At 40.6% G+C, this 19,128-nt stretch overlaps 1 protein-coding gene across 3 annotated transcripts in view; it reads left to right on the top strand.

The window, feature by feature from the left end:
- The window catches only part of LOC135556425 (formin-binding protein 1-like), a 79,227-nt gene that overhangs the window by 203 nt on the left and 59,896 nt on the right, over positions 1–19,128 (top strand). The window lies entirely within an intron of this gene.

Here is a 19,128-nt window from a genome sequence, read left to right as displayed (position 1 = left end):
CTCTCTTCTTTGTTCTTGTGTTGATAACACGCTTGCCAAAATTTAGCACGAATTCGATGAAGGTGCTCGGTTACCTTAGCATTGTGTAAGCTGCTAGCCAGCTAAGCCTGGCATGCACCTTTACCATAGTACTACAGACGGTAAACAATAGGCAAGACGTGTAGAAATGTCCGCCAGGCAAAGGGGATAATTTGCGTATCTTTGTCTAGTACTTGTTATCATAACACTGTTTCTAACAGGGGCTTGATTGATCAGTTATTGTTTTATGTTTGAAAAGGGAGTCTATCACACCCGTCTTAGTTCACACATAGACTAGCAAGCTAGCTAACGTTAGCTATCCCCCCCAAAAAGGTGGAGACAGGAGGGTATAACGCAAGTAACCACCTGTAATATTTTTCTCTTGATGCTTTTATGGATATGATGGCTACCAGCATGAAACAATGCACGTACACATTTCGCTTAACTTGGTTTTAAAGCTCGAGTGTTTATTTATTTATGGCTGGGTCTGAGTGACTCCTCAAGCTGCTTGACCAGCATTGTTCCCATTTTGCAATGAGATTGCGCAAGTCAAATAGTTAAACAATAGTAGACTTGAGGAAAAAAAGCATTTTTCTTCTCCCAAATATAACAAACTACCCACCCATTGAACAGACGTGGGGGGGCTTATTCCAGGTACGGTCTTTGTCATGTTCTGTCTGGTCTGGCTTGCCCTCTGACAGCCAGGCCCCTGGCTACATCACCCGGCTTGCCCAAGCGGTTTATCGTCCAAATTATTTTTGTGACTATATCTAGCTACCATGTTACTGCAGCAAAAATCTGTTCCACGTTATTTGGTTAGTGAGAAAATAATCTGCACCTATCGAAATATTCCTCACCAGGGACATTGAACTCCTTTGACATGTATTCCAGTTACATGGGTGTTGCCCATAAAACGTTTGGTCACCCCCAGTATCCTACCAATGGGGCAGCTTCTCCCCCTAATCATTCTAAAATGTATAGTTGCGAAGACTGCAGTGTTGCTGCCAATATGATAGCTAGTCAAAGAAGTGATGAGCCTGTTTCATACCAATTACATTGATCTCTAACAGTGATAGAGAGAACTGCACTGTTATGTAGTTTGAGGGAAGAGAACAATATATTGAAGATTTATTCAACATGTGACTGATGTGGCTTATATGGGTTCACTTCAGTATGATTAACCTTTGAACCTGTTTTGTTGATAAAATGTGCATTTACTACGGTTTTTCCTTGAATGATTCTGTTACTGATTCTGTTACTGTGCCCTGAAAAGACAATAGTATGTACACTGCTCAAAAAAATAAAGGGAACACTAAAATAACACATCCTAGATCTGAATTAATTAAATATTCTTATTAAATACTTTTTTCTTTACATAGTTAAATGTGCTGACAACAAAATCACACACAAATTATCAATGGAAATCAAATTTATCAACCCATGGAGGTCTGGATTTGGAGTCACACTCAAACCACACTACAGGCTGATCCAACTTTGATGTAATGTCCTTAAAACAAGTCAAAATGAGGCTCAGTAGTGTGTGTGGCCTCCACGTGCCTGTATGACCTCCCTACAACGCCTGGGCATGCTCCTGATGAGGTGGCGGATGGTCTCCTGAGGGATCTCCTCCCAGACCTGGTCTAAAGCATCCGCCAACTCCTGGACAGTCTGTGGTGCAACGTAGCGTTGGTGGATGGAGCGAGACATGATGTGCTCAATTGGATTCAGGTCTGGGGAACGGGCGGGCCAGTCCATAGCATCAAAGCCTTCCTCTTGCAGGAACTGCTGACACACTCCAGCCACATGAGGTCTAGCATTGTCTCGCATTAGGAGGAACCCAGGGCCAACCGCACCAGCATATGGTCTCACAAGGGTTCTGAGGATCTCATCTCGTTACCTAATGGCAGTCAGGCAACCTCTGGCGAGCACATGGAGGGCTGTGCAGCCCCCCCAAAGAAATGCCACCCCCACACCATGACTGACCCACCGCCAAACCGGTCATGCTGGAGGATGTTGCAGGCAGCAGAATGTTCTCCACGGCGTCTCCAGACTCTGTCACGTCTGTCACATGTGCTCAGTGTGAACCTGCTTTCATCTGTGAAGAGCACAGGGCACCAGTGGGGAATTTGCCAATCTTGGTGTTCTCTGGCAAATGCCAAACGTCCTGCATGGTGTTGGGCTGTAAGCACAACCCCCACCTGTGGACGTCGGGCCCTCATACCACCCTCATGGAGTCTGTTTCTGATCGTTTGAGCAGACACATGCACATTTGTGGCCTGCTGGAGGTCATTTTGCAGAGCTCTGGCAGTGCTCCTCCTGCTCCTCTTTGCATAAAGGCGGAGGGTTGTTGACTTCCTACGGCCTCCTCCACGTCTCCTGATGTATTGGCCTGTCTCCTGGTAGCGCCTCCATGCTCTGGACACTACGCTGACAGACACAGCAAACTTTCTTGCCACAGCTCGCATTGATGTGGCATCCTGGATGAGCTGCACTACCTGAGCCACTTGTGTGGGTTGTAGACCCTGTCTCATGCTACCACTGGAGTGAAAGTACTGCCAGCATTCAAAAGTGACCAAAACATCAGCCAGGAAGCATAGGAACTGAGAAGTGGTCTGTGGTCACCACCTGCAGAACCACAACTTTATTGGTGGTGTCTTGCTAATTGCCTATAATTCCACCTGTTGTCTATTCCATTTGCACAACAGCATGTGAAATTTATTGTCAATCAGTGTTGCTTCCTAAGTGGACAGTTTGATTTCACAGAAGTATGATTGACTTGGAGTTGCATTGTGTTCCCTTTATTTTTTTTGAGCAGTGTATATTCGGGCAATAGCTTACAGTTCAGTTTGTGAGGCTCTTATTGCTTGATTGCAAGAGCTGTATGTATAATAAAGGTCTCATGAACCTAACCTACTGCACCATGCTGTAAAATGCCTAATTTGGCCAAGCTTCTGCAATTAAAATATTTTGAGTTGTGCTGTAAAGACATTAGCCTATGCTGTCTGATTTTAGAGGTTGACCGATTTTATGATTTTTCAACGCCGATACCGATTTATCTGAGGACCAAAAAAAGCGATTAATCGGCGTAATCTTTTTATTTTTATTAATTAAAAAATAATTTTCCAGATATTTATTTATAATAATGACAATTACAACAATACTGATTGAACAATGAGCACTTATTTTAACTTAATATAACACATAATTACAATAAATTTAGTCTCAAATAAATAATGAAATATGTTCAATTTGGTTTAAATGCAAAAACATGGTGTTGGAGAAGAAAGTAAAAGTGCAATATGTGCCATGTAAAAAAGCTAACATTTAAATTCCATGCTCACAACATGAGCACATGAAAGCATGAGTCTTCAATATTCCCAGTTATGAAGTTTTAGGTTGAAGTAATTATAGGAATTATAATGCATTGACTTTCTCTCTATACCATTTGTATTTCATATACCTATGACTATTGGATGTTCTTATATGCACTTTAGTATTGCCAGCCTAATCTCGGGAGTTGATAGGCTTGAAGTCATGAACAGCGCTGTGATTCAAGCATTGCTCAGAGCTGCTGGCAAACGCAGTAAAGTGCTGTTTGAATGGATGCTTACCAGCCTGCTGCTGCCTACCACCGCTCAGTCAGACTGCTCTATCAAATATGAAATCATGGACTGAATTATAATAAACACAGAAATACATGACTTTGGTCATTAATATGGTCAAATCTGGAAAATATAATTTCGAAAACAAAACATTTATTCTTTCAGTAAAATATGGAACCGTTCTGTATTTTATTGAACGGGTGGCATCCCTAAATCTAAATATTGCTTTAAAATTGAACAACCTTCAATGTTATGTCATAATTATGTACAATTCTGGCAAATTAATTACGGTCTTTGTTAGGAAGAAATTGTCTTCACGCAGTTCGCAACGAGCCAGGCGGCCCAAAATGCTGCATATACCCTGACTCTCCTTGCACTGAATGCAAGAGATGTGACATAGTTTCCCTCGTTAATATTACCTGCTAACATGAATTTGCAGGTTCAAAAAATATATACTTCTGTGTATTGATTTTAAGAAAGGCATTAAATTATGGTTGGATACATTTGTGCAAAAAAAAAAAAAATTGTAGTGCTTTTTTTGCAAATGTGTTTTTGTTAAATCATCACCTATTTGGTGAAGTTGACAAGCTGTAATTCGATGATAAATTAACAGGCCCTGCGCGTTGATTTTATGCAACGCAGGACAAGCTAGTTAACTACACATGGTTGATGATATTACTAGGTTAACTAGTGATTATGTGATTGTTTTTTTTTATAAGATACGTTTAATGCTAGCTAGCAACGTTCCGTGGCTCTTTGCAGCCACAAGGTCCTTTTGATGCTGTACTCGCGTAACAGGTGGTCAGCCTGCTATGCACTCTCCTCGTGGGTTGCAATGCAATCGGCCACAATCGGCGTCCAAAAGGCAGATTACCGATTGTTATAACTTGAAATCGGCCCTAATTAATCGGCCATGCGGGCATAGTCTGATTGTCTGGCTGCATGTGTTATGCCCTTATCCCTTATATTTGAACTGTGTGCTATACGGGCACCAACTTGATTCAAAATGCTCATTCCATATTGTTTTACTCTTAAATCTCTATCAGGAATCCCTTCAAGACCTGATTGGATTATTTATTCCCCGGAGTCTCTGGTTCACTGAAAGGCATCTCTAGTTACATACAGTAGGTTGAATTTGCATCTGTAGCACAGTAACACCGACGTCGTCTGTCTTGTCTCTTTTTATGAATGAAATTCATTTAGCCCTGATACCTTCTGGTTCCTACCTAGATATTGAGTCAGGTTAATATAATAGTTTGATTAGTGCTGGCACATGCGGCAGATCAAATACACAGCTGAAACACTGATTTTTAAGCTGTTTACATGTCATAATAATTAGAATGATTATTCAGGAAAGCAGGTATTTTAATCGCCGTGTGCTTACTTAGATTATGACCTTAAGCTGATGAAGATAAGGTGTTTGCATGACTAACGCCATACTCTGCCTACTACCATAATCAGTTTAATATTGAGTTATTAGTGTGCATGTAAGCGTACTCCAGAGAGTATTCAGAAAGGAAACTAACCACATTGCAATGATGCAAAAAACACATCTGGGCCTGTCTGTAGTGAAGGAATGACAGGTGTGATTTTGACATGATTTTAGGCTCTGATGGACTGTTACTGTAGGCCATATGTGTGCATTACACATTTATCTGTTCACATGTCAAAGTACTATCTGTCTGCCTGGCATGTTGGCATTCATCCATGGCTTTGAGACCTAAAGCCTGAGACTAACACATCTTATTACATGGGGTTGGCATTTCCCCAGCAGCTAACTGACTGAGACTGATCCACTGGAGAGGGTTTGTGAATGGAAGCAGTGTGTCTACAAAATGTTACCATGCTGAGCACACAGGCTATCAACAGTTATTCTAGCATTCTTTTTCATAACAGATGTCTTATAGGCTAGGTTATGTTCTGTTGACTGCAACAGCTGTTAACAGGGAGGGATATGATCATGGTTAAAGTCTGGCTTGTCGTTTTGTGCAATGAAGAGTGACAGAGTTTGAGAGAGTTCAATTAAGGACACGGATGTTGAATCACAGCTGAGACCTGCCATTGCATTTAGTTCACAGCACCCAACATGAAATCCTTCTCCTCAGTGAGTAGAGGGGTGTGATATCACAGGATTGTGTGGGTGGATGTCGTCTTTAATAAAGGGAAGTTGTGCTAGCAGGTATGGCTCAGGGAGGTGTTGAGCAGGGAGAGAGTGGAGGGAGGTAGACAGGGTCATGGAGACAGAGGGTTTGGTTCGTAACGTGTGTTCCCATGCATTCCCAGGGGAAGACTGGGAACATTGAGGGGAAATGCTGCCCTGCCCAAGTAAATTACATGGGACAAAACAAAGGAAATATGGTAAAACAATCAATGAGAGGTATATCAGGAGGAATCACAAGTGAACAGGGATTTGATAGGTGGAGGCACTACTGCATTTCCAGAGTGCCTGCAGCGTTGGATTGCATGCATTTGTTTATTTTTGCTTCATCTGCACAGATTTACCGTGTAAATCCATTGGTCATGTTTAAGCTTTTAGTTGTGCAGTTTTATGGTAAATAGTATAGGTCATTGGCTGAGGCATGTCAGGCCATTGGACCTAATATTGAACGAAAGAGTTTGTTGTGGTTTATGATGGCTTAACCTGATTTTGTCTACACTTGTTTTGCAAACTGACCAACTGTATGTTTTTAGAGATACTGTCAGGGGATTTCTCTGATATAAAACAGTGCAACATGAGGTTGCTATTAGAGGTCGACCGATTATGATTTTTCAACGCCGATACCAATTTACTGGAGGACCAAAAAAGCCGATACCGATTAATCGGACAATATTTTTTATTTTATTTTTTTACATCTAATTTATTTGTAATAATGACAATTACAACAATACTGAATGAACACTTATTTTAACTTAATATAATACATCAATAAATTCAATTTAGCCTCAAGTAAATAATGAAACATGTTCAATTTGGTTTAAATAATGCAAAAACAAAGTGTTGGAGAAGAAAGTAAAAGTGCAATATGTGCTATGTAAGAAAGCTAACGTTTCAGTTCCTTGCTCAGAACATGAGAACATATGAAAGCTGGTGGTTCCTTTTATCATGAGACTTCAATATTCCCAGGTAAGAAGTTTTAGGTTGTAGTTATTATAGAACTATTTCCCTCTATACCATTTGTATTTCATTAACCTTTGACTATTGGATGTTCTTATAGGCACTTTAGTATTGCCAGTGTAACAGTATAGCTTTCGTCCCTCTCCTTGCTCCTCCCTGGTCTCGAACCAGCAACACTATCGAAGCAGCGTTACCAATGCAGTGTAAGGGGAACAACTACTAGAAGGCTCAGAGCGAAGGACGTTTGAAACGCTATTAGCGCGTGCTAACTAGCTAGCCATTTCACTTCGGTTACACCAGCCTCATCTCGGGAGTTGATAGGCTTGAAGACATGAACAGCGCAATGCTTGACGCACAACGAAGAGCTGTTGGAAAAATGCACGAAAGTGCTGTTTGAATGAATGTTTACGCGCCTGCTTCTGCCTACCACCTCTCAGTCAGATACTTGTATGCTCAGTCAGATTACAGTGCCTTGCGAAAGTATTCGGCCCCCTTGAACTTTGACCTTTTGCTACATTTCAGGCTTCAAACATAAAGATATAAAACTGTATTTTTTTTGTGAAGAATCAACAAGTGGGACACAATCATGAAGTGGAACGACATTTATTGGATATTTCAAACTTTTTTAACAAATCAAAAACTGAAAAATTGGGCGTGCAAAATTATTCAGCCCCCTTAAGTTAATACTTTGTAGCGCCACCTTTTGCTGCGATTACAGCTGTAAGTCGCTTGGGGTATGTCTCTATCAGTTTTGCACATCGAGAGACTGAAATTTTTTCCCATTCCTCCTTGCAAAACAGCTCGAGCTCAGTGAGGTTGGATGGAGAGCATTTGTGAACAGCAGTTTTCAGTTCTTTCCACAGATTCTCGATTGGATTCAGGTCTGGACTTTGACTTGGCCATTCTAACACCTGGATATGTTTATTTTTGAACCATTCCATTGTAGATTTTGCTTTATGTTTTGGATCATTGTCTTGTTGGAAGACAAATCTCCGTCCCAGTCTCAGGTCTTTTGCAGACTCCATCAGGTTTTCTTCAGGAATGGTGCTGTATTTGGCTCCATCCATATTCCCATCAATTTTAACCATCTTCCCTGTCCCTGCTGAAGAAAAGCAGGCCCAAACCATGATGCTGCCACCACCATGTTTGACAGTGGGTATGGTGTGTTCAGGGTGATGAGCTGTGTTGCTTTTACGCCAAACATAATGTTTTGCATTGTTGCCAAAAAGTTCAATTTTGGTTTCATCTGACCAGAGCACCTTCTTCCACATGTTTGGTGTGTCTCCCAGGTGGCTTGTGACAAACTTTAAACAACACTTTTTATGGATATCTTTAAGAAATGGCTTTCTTCTTGCCACTTCCATAAAGGCCAGATTTGTGCAATATACGACTGATTGTTGTCCTATGGACAGAGTCTCCCACCTCAGCTGTAGATCTCTGCAGTTCATCCAGAGTGATCATGGGCCTCTTGGCTGCATCTCTGATCAGTCTTCTCCTTGTATGAGCTGAAAGTTTAGTGGGACGGCCAGGTCTTGGTAGATTTGCAGTGGTCTGATACTCCTTCCATTTCAATATTATCGCTTGCACAGTGCTCCTTGGGATGTTTAAAGCTTGGGAAATCTTTTTGTATCCAAATCCGGCTTTAAACTTCTTCACAACAGTATCTCGGACCTGCCTGGTGTGTTCCTTGTTTTTCATGATGCTCTTTGCGCTTTCAACGGACCTCTGAGACTATCACAGTGCAGGTGCATTTATACGGAGACTTGATTACACACAGGTGGATTGTATTTATCATCATTAGTCATTTAGGTCAACATTGGATCATTCAGAGATCCTCACTGAACTTCTGGAGAGAGTTTGCTGCACTGAAAGTAAAGGGGCTGAATAATTTTGCACACCCAATTTTTCAGTTTTTGATTTGTTAAAAATTGAAATATCCAATAAATGTCGTTCCACTTCATGATTGTGTCCCACTTCTTGTTGATTCTAAACAAAATAATACAGTTTTATATCTTTGTTTGAAGCCTGAAATGTGGCAAAAGGTCGCAAAGTTCAAGGGGGCCGAATACTTTTGCAAGGCACTGTAAATGCTTGTATGCTCAGTCAGATTATATGCAACGCAGGACCCGCTAGATAATATCTAGTAATATCATCAACCATGTATAGTTAACTAGTGACTATGATTGATTGTTTTTTATAAGATAAGTCTAATGCTAACTAGCAACTTACCTTGGCTTACTGCATTCACGTAACAGGCAATGATAGAGAGGCAGGTCGTAATTGTGTTGGAGTAGTTAACTGTGAGGTTGCAAGATTGGTTCCCCCAAGCTGACAAGGTGAAAATCTGTCGTTCTGCCCCTGAACAACGCAGTTTACCCAACGTTCCTAGGATGTCATTGAAAATAAGAATGTGTTCTTAACTGACTTGCCTAGTTACCGAATTCCGATTGTTATGAAAAGTTGAAATCGGCTCTAATTAATCGGTCGACCTCTAGTTGCTATGTCAAACACTCGGAAGTGGTGTCCTCATACCTTTTTTATTTTCAGACAGTATGAAGTTATTTAGCGTCGCTACTTGGGCTCTATCCCCTAGGCCCTATAATTTGCATCTTGTCAAAGCCTGCCCTGGACACACTGGACTGCCTTTGGAGTCTTTGCTTTTTACAAGGTAAATAAACCATAATCTGTCATAATGATCAGACAGACCATTTTTCTTTTGTGATTATTAGGTAGGTCTAAGATGGGTTCTTACTATGGGGGGGTTGCTGCGCATGCTATCCAGACGCAGCGTGCGTCTCCTACACAGACGGTGCATTGTAACGCCTCACTGGCGGTCAGAGCTTTAAGAACGGAGTCACAGATACAGCAGACCACAGTCGAAGACAGTTCAATTAGTGCTATTCCTCCAGACTGGGCTGAATCATCGTCCTGGCCTTGTGATTCTGTCATGTTTTTGACAACTTGAACTCCTTCTCCATTATAGGATTAGTAGGAACTTTTTGGCAGATGTTTCACGCCCTAATGCAGATTTTCAGAGCATCAATTTGCGGTATTTAGCTGGTTTACAGCCATACAACATGTCTTTATATATTTCTCTCTCTCTGGCAGGGCAATCCCATGTCCTCTGAATAATGTAGACTGTGCCTACCTGTAATAGCTTGTTAAAAAGATGATTCACATTCTGGGTTGCTCAGTTCCTCCTATGGTTTGTGCGTTGGCTGGTGAACCTCCTTTGTCCAGGCTTCCTTCTTAGTGTTAATCTGGACAACATGGGGTTAAATCAGGTGAGGCCAACTGGCCAAGATTAGAGCTAAACTCTCTCCCTGCCAGTCTGGTGGTGCTGCCAGCCTGCCTCACAGAGGGGCTTTCAAGGCTTCCTTCCAATAACAACCATGGTGAATGAAGACTGGGTAATGACTAATGAGTAGGCTGTAGTTGGTCTGTATTTGGTACTTAATTCTATCAAGTTTGTGAGATCTGGTCACATCAATTGAAGGCTGACTGTGGCCATGATTCACCATGACCTGGCATATTTATTTTGTCTCTGATCTATTTCCAGTCAGGAGCAAAGTTAATGGTTTTACATGAGCACACATTTCAAATCCATTGCTCATAGGGTTAAAACAATGGGGCATTGACCAAACTTAAAATCTCAGCTGAAGTTATTTTATTTTGCAGTGTGAAAATACTAGTGTTTGTCTACATGCCATGGCAATCTCCTGTCTGTGATTTTCCCCTCCAATCTGTGGTTTTTGGGATCATGCGCTGAATGTGGATAAAGGTGGAGAGATTGTGTTCTCTTAAGATGTCTTGGCACAGTTCGGATTAAAAAACTGATTTAAAACAAATTTGTAGAATCATGTTAATATTGTTACATTTTTGTTTTCAGCCAAGCTTCTTTTTAATTTTTTAAAAATGGAACTTTACACCTTTCCTGCGCAGTACAACCCCAGGATAATGAGTGCAATCCAATAGAGATTTACACACAATTATAGCGTCGTACCTTTTAATACTCTCTGCTGGCACTTTCTACGTCCTCTGACAATCACATTGAAAACACACCTGCTGGGTTCTTCCTGTTGTGCTGGTGCGCTCTGTAAATGTGACTCCACTCTTGTCCCTGCAACTCTTCTCATCCCTAAATGGATTTTATATGTCATGTAACCTCAATTTCTATGCTATTTCATACATTCCATTTTTAAGCTTATCAGCAACATGTAACTTAGCCATACAGTTGAAGTCGGATGTTTACATACACTTAGGTCATTGAAACTCGTTTTTCAACCACTCCACAAATTTCTTGTTAACAAACTATAGTTTTGGCAAGTCGGTTAGGATATCTACTTTGTGCCTGACAAGAAATGTTTTCAACAATTGTTTACAGACAGATTATTTCACTTACAATTCACTGTATCACAATTCCAGTGGGTCAGAAGTTAACATACACTAAGTTGACTGTGCCTTTAAACAGCTTGGAAAATTCCAGAAAATTATGTCAAGGCTCTAGAAGCTTCTGATAGGCTAATTGACCTAATTTGAGTCAATTGGAGGTGTACCTGTGGCTGGATTTCGAGGCCTACCTTCAAACTCTTTGCTTGACATCATGGGAAAATCAAAAGAAATCAGCCAAGACCTCTGAATAAAATTGTAGACCTCCACAAGTCTGGTTCATCCTTAGGAGCAATTCCAAATGCCTGAAGGTACCACGTTTATCTGTACAAACAGTAGTATGCAAGTATAAACCCAATGGGACCAATCCTACTGCTCAGGAAGGAGACGTGTTCTGTCTCATAGAGATGAATATACTTTGGTGCGAAAAGTGCAAATCAATCTCAGAACAACAGCAAAGGACCTTGGGAAGATGCTGGAGGAAACCGGTACAAAAGAATCTATATCCACAGTAAAACGAGTTCTATATCGACAACCTGAAAGGCCGCTCAGCAAGGAAGAAGTCACTGCTCCAAAACTGCCATAAAAAAGCCAGACTATGGTTTGCAACTGCACATGGGGACAAATATTGTACTTTTTGGAGAAATGTACAATATTTGCAAGGAGGCCTACGAACCTGACTCAGTTACACCAGCTCTGTCAGGAGGAATGGGCCAAAATTCACCCAACTTATTGTGGGAAACTTGTGGAAGCCTATTCAAAACATTTGACCCAAGTTAAAAACTTTAAAGGCAATGCTACCAAATACTAATTGAGTGCATGTAAACTTCTGACCAACTGGAAATGTGATGAAAGAAATAAAAGCTGATGTAAATCATTCTCCCTCCTATTATTCTGACATTTCACATTCTAAAATAAATTGGTGATCCTAACTGACCTAAGACAGAGACTTTTTACTAGGATTAAGTGTCAGGAATTGTGTAACTAAGTTTTTAAATGTATTTAAACTTCCGACTTCAACTGTACGGAGGCTGTAACTAAGCATATTGCCGAACTTAATTGTCTTTATTGATTAACTGCCAGCGTTCACTAGCTAGCCGATAGCCTAATGTGCTTTGTTTGTAGAAGCCTAAAGTCATTACACGTTAGGCACCCAATTCCTAAAATGCATTTCATTATTACATTACACTTAGTGCATTTGGAAAGTATTCAGACCCCTTGACTTTTTCCACGTTTTGTTACGTTACAGCCTTATTCAAATTATTATTATTTTTTTAAACTACATACAATACCCAATAATGACAAAGCAAAAACAGGGTTTTAGAAATGTTTTCGCTTTGTCATTATGGGGTATTGTGTGGAGTTCAATTTTTTTTCTCCCCCCCCCCCCTATTTTAGAATAAGGCTGTAGCGTAACAAAGGGTGGAAAAAGTCAAGGGGTCCGACTACTTTCTGAAGGCACTGTATAATTCATACAATCCTAAAGTTAATATATTTTATCATTTGGCTCCGGTTCATTTTAACACTGCGTTACAATTGCCCCTAACTCAGCAGCCATGACAACCTCACTTGCCTCTAACAAGAGACAACAATAGTGTAAATTGTCAAATCATGTCAATGTTTAGCCAACATGTAGTGATGATTATTATGCGTGTTTGAATTATTGGGAATTGATGCTCAGGGCAGTATAAGAAAAATTCAGCTGGTTGGAAAAACTATTCGCCCATCGAACATGCAAATTGCAAGACTTTTCAAGCAGGGAGAGAACCGAAATGGACTTGTACTGAGACCGCTTCTGTTTGGATAAATTGAACGTGTTACGATTGTACCTGCTCTCCCCTACTCTTTGTCAACTAATCAATTAGTCATTTATAGTGTTGTATTCATGTGCTGTTGTGATATTGGGGTCTGACACACTGAGCTCATTATATTCGCTATCTAGTTCTGTGTAATTTTCATGCTTTGATTTAGAGTGAGAAAGCGCATGTCATAAGCCACATTAGTACAGTGCTAAAATGATAGTGTGATACATCTGAGGAAAAAATACATTTGGCTTTAACACAACTCTTATTCAATCACGTGGGAGAGGGATTCATTTGGTGAATAATAGCATCATGAGTTTTTAACATCTGGCCTTAGAGGGACATAGCCCTGTGTGCTCTGTTATCATCATTTTAATTGAGTGGTGTTAGTTCAGCACTACAGTTGTGTGTGGCTGGGGGTCTGCCCAGGAGGATGGGGTTTTGGGAGGGCAGACCATGAGGCCTGCATCTCCCCCTTCTCTTCCTGTCCCATTCAATACAAGGGGCTCATCACCCCCACACAATTTCAAGGTGACTTTGACCGGTAAGCAGAGCTTTAAACCATCTCTCTGCTGGGTAAACTGAGTAGAGGAGACACCCGTGGTGCATGTGACTGGTGCAACTGTCTCAGATTATGAGTGTATGAGACTCTGGCCCCATATGCCTCTGGCACTGCTGAGCGGTTTAACCGGAATGTCGGTCATTTTTTGTTTTTTAAACAACTAATTGACAGATGTTGGTTCAATTATTTGAATTCCTTTTTGGTTTTCCTGAGCTCAATGCTCTCATTGCACTGCAAATCTGATCATATGCCCGAACAGTGTGATTGTATTAGGGAGTTGTCGTTTCCAACAGGCCAATGTTCTACATAGTTTAGCATAATTACCAAGTTTTCTAACTACAATCACCATAATCCATTGCGTTGCTAAACTTGTCCGGCATGTGTCTCTTTTAAACCTGCTATGTAAGATACAGAAGAATTCGCAATCAAGAGGGGATACATAGAGAGTAGGGATGTACGATATATCGGTGAACATATTGATATCGTCCGATATTAGCTAAAAATGCCAACATTGGTATCGGCCCGATGTCTAGTTTAACGCTGATGTGCAAAACCGATGTCAAGGCTGATGTGCATACCTATATAACGTAGGTACGTGACATAATGACACCATGTAAAATTTTGCGCTGTATGTGCAACACAGCATTCCTAAACTAGCCCAAGATGTCTGCTGTGTGGATCGAGCAGTCATTTGAAAATTTCAGTGAGACATCTCAAAGGCGAAATCCATTAAAGCCAAGATAAGTGAATTCATTGCCCTAGACAATCAACTGTTCTCTGTCATGGGTGATGTTGGTTTTCGCCGACTGGTTGAGCACCGGTACACACTACCAAATGCACTATTTTTCAGATGTTGCCCTACCGGAGTTACACAGTAATAGCATCACTGCTATTAGCTACACAACATGCATACTCCCATTTGGGTATTTGTGTGTCAAAGATACAGTAGCACTGTTAATGCTGTACAAAAAAATCTGCAAACAAGCAAACCCAGGCCACGAACGATGTGTTTACGATAACGCGTTGGTAATACATAATTTGTTCGACCACAACTTCTGGGGTAGCTAGCTTTAGCTTGGTTCTTAGCTCGCACCAATACAATCAGCCTGAAAACAATGACCAGTAAAAACTGCAGTCATTTTCATTATTGTTAGCAAAGAATCCTTGTGGATAAGTATTAGCTAGGTTGCCACTTGTTGTTCACCTATTGAAATTAAACTTCAATTCGTGACAATAAATAGCTATCCAGCTACTTAAACCTGTTACCCAAAGCTAACATTATAAGCAGCAAGCAAGCTTCATCTGGCTAGTGAGGCTCGAACGCACCGGGTTATGTGTTGTGAAGCTTGCCACAATAAGGATTAGGCACAAAAGTGGAATTTGCAGTTAGCCTTCAAAATAAAAGTTTGACAGTGGTGCAAATTAATATAAATACTTTTATTTTGAAGGCTAACCGCAAATTCCGCTTTTGTGCCTAATCCTTATTGTGGCTAGCTTCACATAGATGGGGCCCAACCACCATTAATAAAATAAATAAGAACTGTCTTTATAAATTATGGTTATTTTAGATGATGATACCTAGCTATATAGTTAGCTAGCTAACTATCGCTACTTTAACAGTTTGTCGTTTTGCTATGTTTTTGTTGAAGAACATTGTTTGCATCCATTTTTAATGACCAGCACTGTAGGTGCGCAAGACAACTTTACCAGCATCATAGCAGATGAATCGTTGTGACATATGAAATACGAGTGATAGTGTAATAGCTACGTAAAAATGAATCAATGCATTAAATTATTATGTGATGTGCAGTCATATTCAGGTCCTGATTGGTCAGCAAGCTTATTTGACTTGTCAAATAGTGTGAAATGGTATTTTTTGACACGCAAAGACCCAAATGGCGTTCCATAGCAAAGACCCACATGGCGTTCCATAGAAATCCTGGTTGAGAATGAAACGACTGAACAGATAAACAATGAAACAGCACAGCAAGTAAGTGAAAGAAATAGGTTTTGATTGTTCCCATTACCAGTAAAACATACACAAATGCCAACAACTTATTTATGTGTGTGTGTGTGTAACCTTTTATTTATCTAGGCAAGTCAGTTGAGAACAAATTCTTATTTACAATGATTGCCTACCCCAATCAGACCCGGAAGACTCTGGGCCAATTATGCGCCGCCCTATGGGACTCCCAATCACGGCCGGATGTGATTCAGCGTGGATTCAAACCAGGGACTGTTGTGATGCCTCTTGCACTGAGATTCAGTGCTTTAGACCGCTGCGTCCATGGGTGTTTAACTATTTAACTGTACTCGACTGCTTAAAAGTACTTTTTAAATTTTTTTATTTCTATATCGCTATCGGGTTTTTTGGGCAAGGAAATATCGGTATTGGATAAAATGTCTCATCAGTGCATCACTAATAGAGAGCAGTTTCTTAGGAACAGTTTCTTCTTGAAAATACATGGTCTGAGTGATTGATAGTTTGTCTTCCACAGTCATACACAAAATCGCTATATATATATATATTCATTCATTCATTCCTCTCAAGCTCTGTCAGGTTGGATGGGGAACGTTGCTGCACAGCTATTTTCAGGTCTCCAGAGCTGATCGATTGATTCAAATCCAGGCTCTGGCTGGGCCACTCAAGGACATTCAGAATCTTGTCCCAAAGCCAATCCTGCATTGTCTTGGCTGTGTGCTTAGGTTTGTTGTCCTGTTGGAAGGTGAATCTTCACCCCGGTCTGAGGTCCTGAGTGCTCTGGAGCAGGTTTTCATCAAGAATCTCTCTCTACTTGGCTCCGTTCATCTTTCACCTGACTAGTTGCTCCGTTCACCTGACTAGTCTCCCAGTCCATGGCGCTGAAAAACATCCCCACAGCATGATGCTGCTACCACCATGCTTTACCGTAGGGATGGTGCCAGGTTTCCTCCAGACGTGACGCTTGGCATTCAGGCCAAAGAGTTCAGTCTATGTTTCATAAGACCATAGACTCTTGTTTTTCATGGTCTGAGAGTATTTAAGCGCCTTTTGGCAAACTCCAAGCGGGCTATCATGTGCCTTTTACTGAAGAGTGGCTTCCATCTGGACACTACCATAAAGGCCTGATTGGTGGAGTGCTGCAGAGATGGTTGTCCTCTAGAACGCTGTCAGAGTGACCATCAGGTTCTTGGTCACCTCTCTGACCAAGACCCTTCTCCCTTGATTGCTCAGTTTGGCCAGGCGGCCAGCTCTAGGAAGAGTCTTGGTGATTCCAAACTTCTTTCATTTAAGAATGATGCAGGCCACTGTGTTCTTGTGGACTTTCAATGCTGCAGACATTTTTTTTAGTACCCTTCCCTCAGATCTGTGCTTCGACACAATCCCGTCTCGGATCTCTACGGAAAATTCCTATAACCTCATGTCTTGATTTTTGCTCTGACATGCACTTTCAACTGTGGGACCTTTTTTTTATACAGACTGGTGTGTGCCTTTCCAAATCATGTCCAATCAATTGAATTTACCACAGGTGTACTCCAAGTTGTAGAAACATCTCAAGGATGATCAATGGAAACAGGATGTACCTGAGCTCAATTTCGAGTCCCATAGCAATGGGTCTGAAAACTATGTAAATAAGGTATTTCTGTTTTTTGTTTTGTCATTATAGGATATTGTTTGGAAAATTAGGATTTTTTTATATATATATATATATATATTATATATCTCCATTTTAGAAATAAGGCTGTAATGTAACAAAGTGGAAAAGTCAAGGGATCTGAATTAGAGGTCGACCTCTATGATTTTTCAACGCCGATACCGATTTAATCTGCCAATTTTTATTTATTTATTATTTATTTGTAATAATGACAATTACAACAATACTGAATGAACACTTATTTTAACTTAATATAATACATCAATAAAATCAATTTAGCCTTAAGTAAATAATGAAAAAACAAAGTGTTGGAGAAGAAAGTAAAAGTGCAATATGTGCTATGTAAGAAAGCTAACGTTTCAGTTCCTTTATCAGAACATGAGAACATATGAAAGCTGGTGGTTCCTTTTATCATGAGTCTTCAATATTTCCAGGTAAGGAGTTTTAGGTTGTAGTTATTATAGGAATTATAGGACTATTTCCCTCTATACCATTTGTATTTCATGTTCTTATAGGCACTTTAGTATTGCCAGTGTAATAGTATAGCTTCCATCCCTCTCCTCGCTCCTCCCTGGGCTCGAACCAGCAACACACTGACAACAGCCACCATCGAAACAGCGTTACCCATGCAGAGCAAGGGGAACAAGTATTTGAAGGCTCAGAGCAAGTGACGTTTGAAACTCTATTAGCGCGCGCTAACTAGCTAGCCATTTCACTTCGATTACACCAGCCTCATCTCGGGAGTTGATAGGCTTGAAGTCATGAACAGCGCAATGCTTGGCGCACAACGAAGAGCTGCTGGCAAAATGCACAAACGTGCTGTTTGAATGAATGTTTACGCGCCTGCTTCTGCCTACCACCACTCAGTCAGATACTTAGATACTTGTATGCTCAGTCAGATTATATGCAACGCATGACACGCTAGATAATATCTAGTAATAACTACACATGGTTGATGATAACTAGTGATTGATTGTTTTTTATAAGTTAAGTTTAATGCTAGCTAGCAACTTACCTTGACTTACTGCATTCGAGTAACAGTTGTGGAGTGCAACGAGAGAGAGGCAGGTCGTTATTGCGTAACGGAGGTTGCAAGATTGGATCCCCCGAGCTGACAAGGTACAAATCTGTAGTTCTGACCCTGAACGAGGCAGTTAACCCACTGTTCCTCGGCCGTCATTGAAAATAAGAATGTGTTCTTAACGGACTTGCCTAGTTAAATAAATAAAATCGGCGCCCAAAAATACCGATTTCTGATTGTTATGAAAACTTGAAATCGCCCCTAATTAATCGGCCATTCCGATTAATCGGTCAACCTCTAGTCTGAATACTTTACAAATGTACCATATGTTGACTTTACACAACAGTACAATTCTTATTATTCAAGTCTGCGGGCGGCATGTAGCCCAGCGGTTAAGTGTTGGGCCAATAACCGAAAGGTTGCCGGTTCGAATCCCTGAGCCGACCTAGGTAAAATCATGTCTGTTGAGTATGCCCTTGAGCAAGGCACTTAAGCCGAACTGTTTCTGTGCTAAAAGACTAAAATAGATTTTTTTTTTTTTTTAAGTTTAAGAGTAGTCTTAGTCACTGTAGGTTAGTTAGTAAGACCCTGCTTGGCATGCTTGGCTAATCTACTTCTCTGTGTTAATTATTTAACTTCTGGAGATGAGGCATACATTTCTTGTACTGCTATAGTATTGTCTTGTAAAACACAGCCTGCAACATGCAGCCTGCGGGCCAAAGTTTTCAGTGAAAAAAAAAAGAGTTTAGCTAAAAATGAGTTTAAGGCTATCTTTTCCCACATTTTCCTGTGAATTTAAAAAAAGTGGCATGATTGTTCCTCAATTTGATCAAGGTATGAAATGATTATATTTGAAAATAACAAACTCCACTTGGTCTTAGTTGTGTTCAATGATTATAATTATGTTCTGGTACCCTGATCATTCGCTCTGACAAAAATCGTCCCGCAACTGAATCTAGTTGCCTACCCTGGCCTGCAGGATAT

Source organism: Oncorhynchus masou, chromosome 15 (assembly GCF_036934945.1).
Source record: "Oncorhynchus masou masou isolate Uvic2021 chromosome 15, UVic_Omas_1.1, whole genome shotgun sequence".
Lineage (NCBI taxonomy): Eukaryota > Metazoa > Chordata > Actinopteri > Salmoniformes > Salmonidae > Oncorhynchus > Oncorhynchus masou.
The sequence above is the reverse complement of the archived record's forward strand: the minus strand, read 5'-3'. Positions and strand labels throughout refer to the sequence as shown.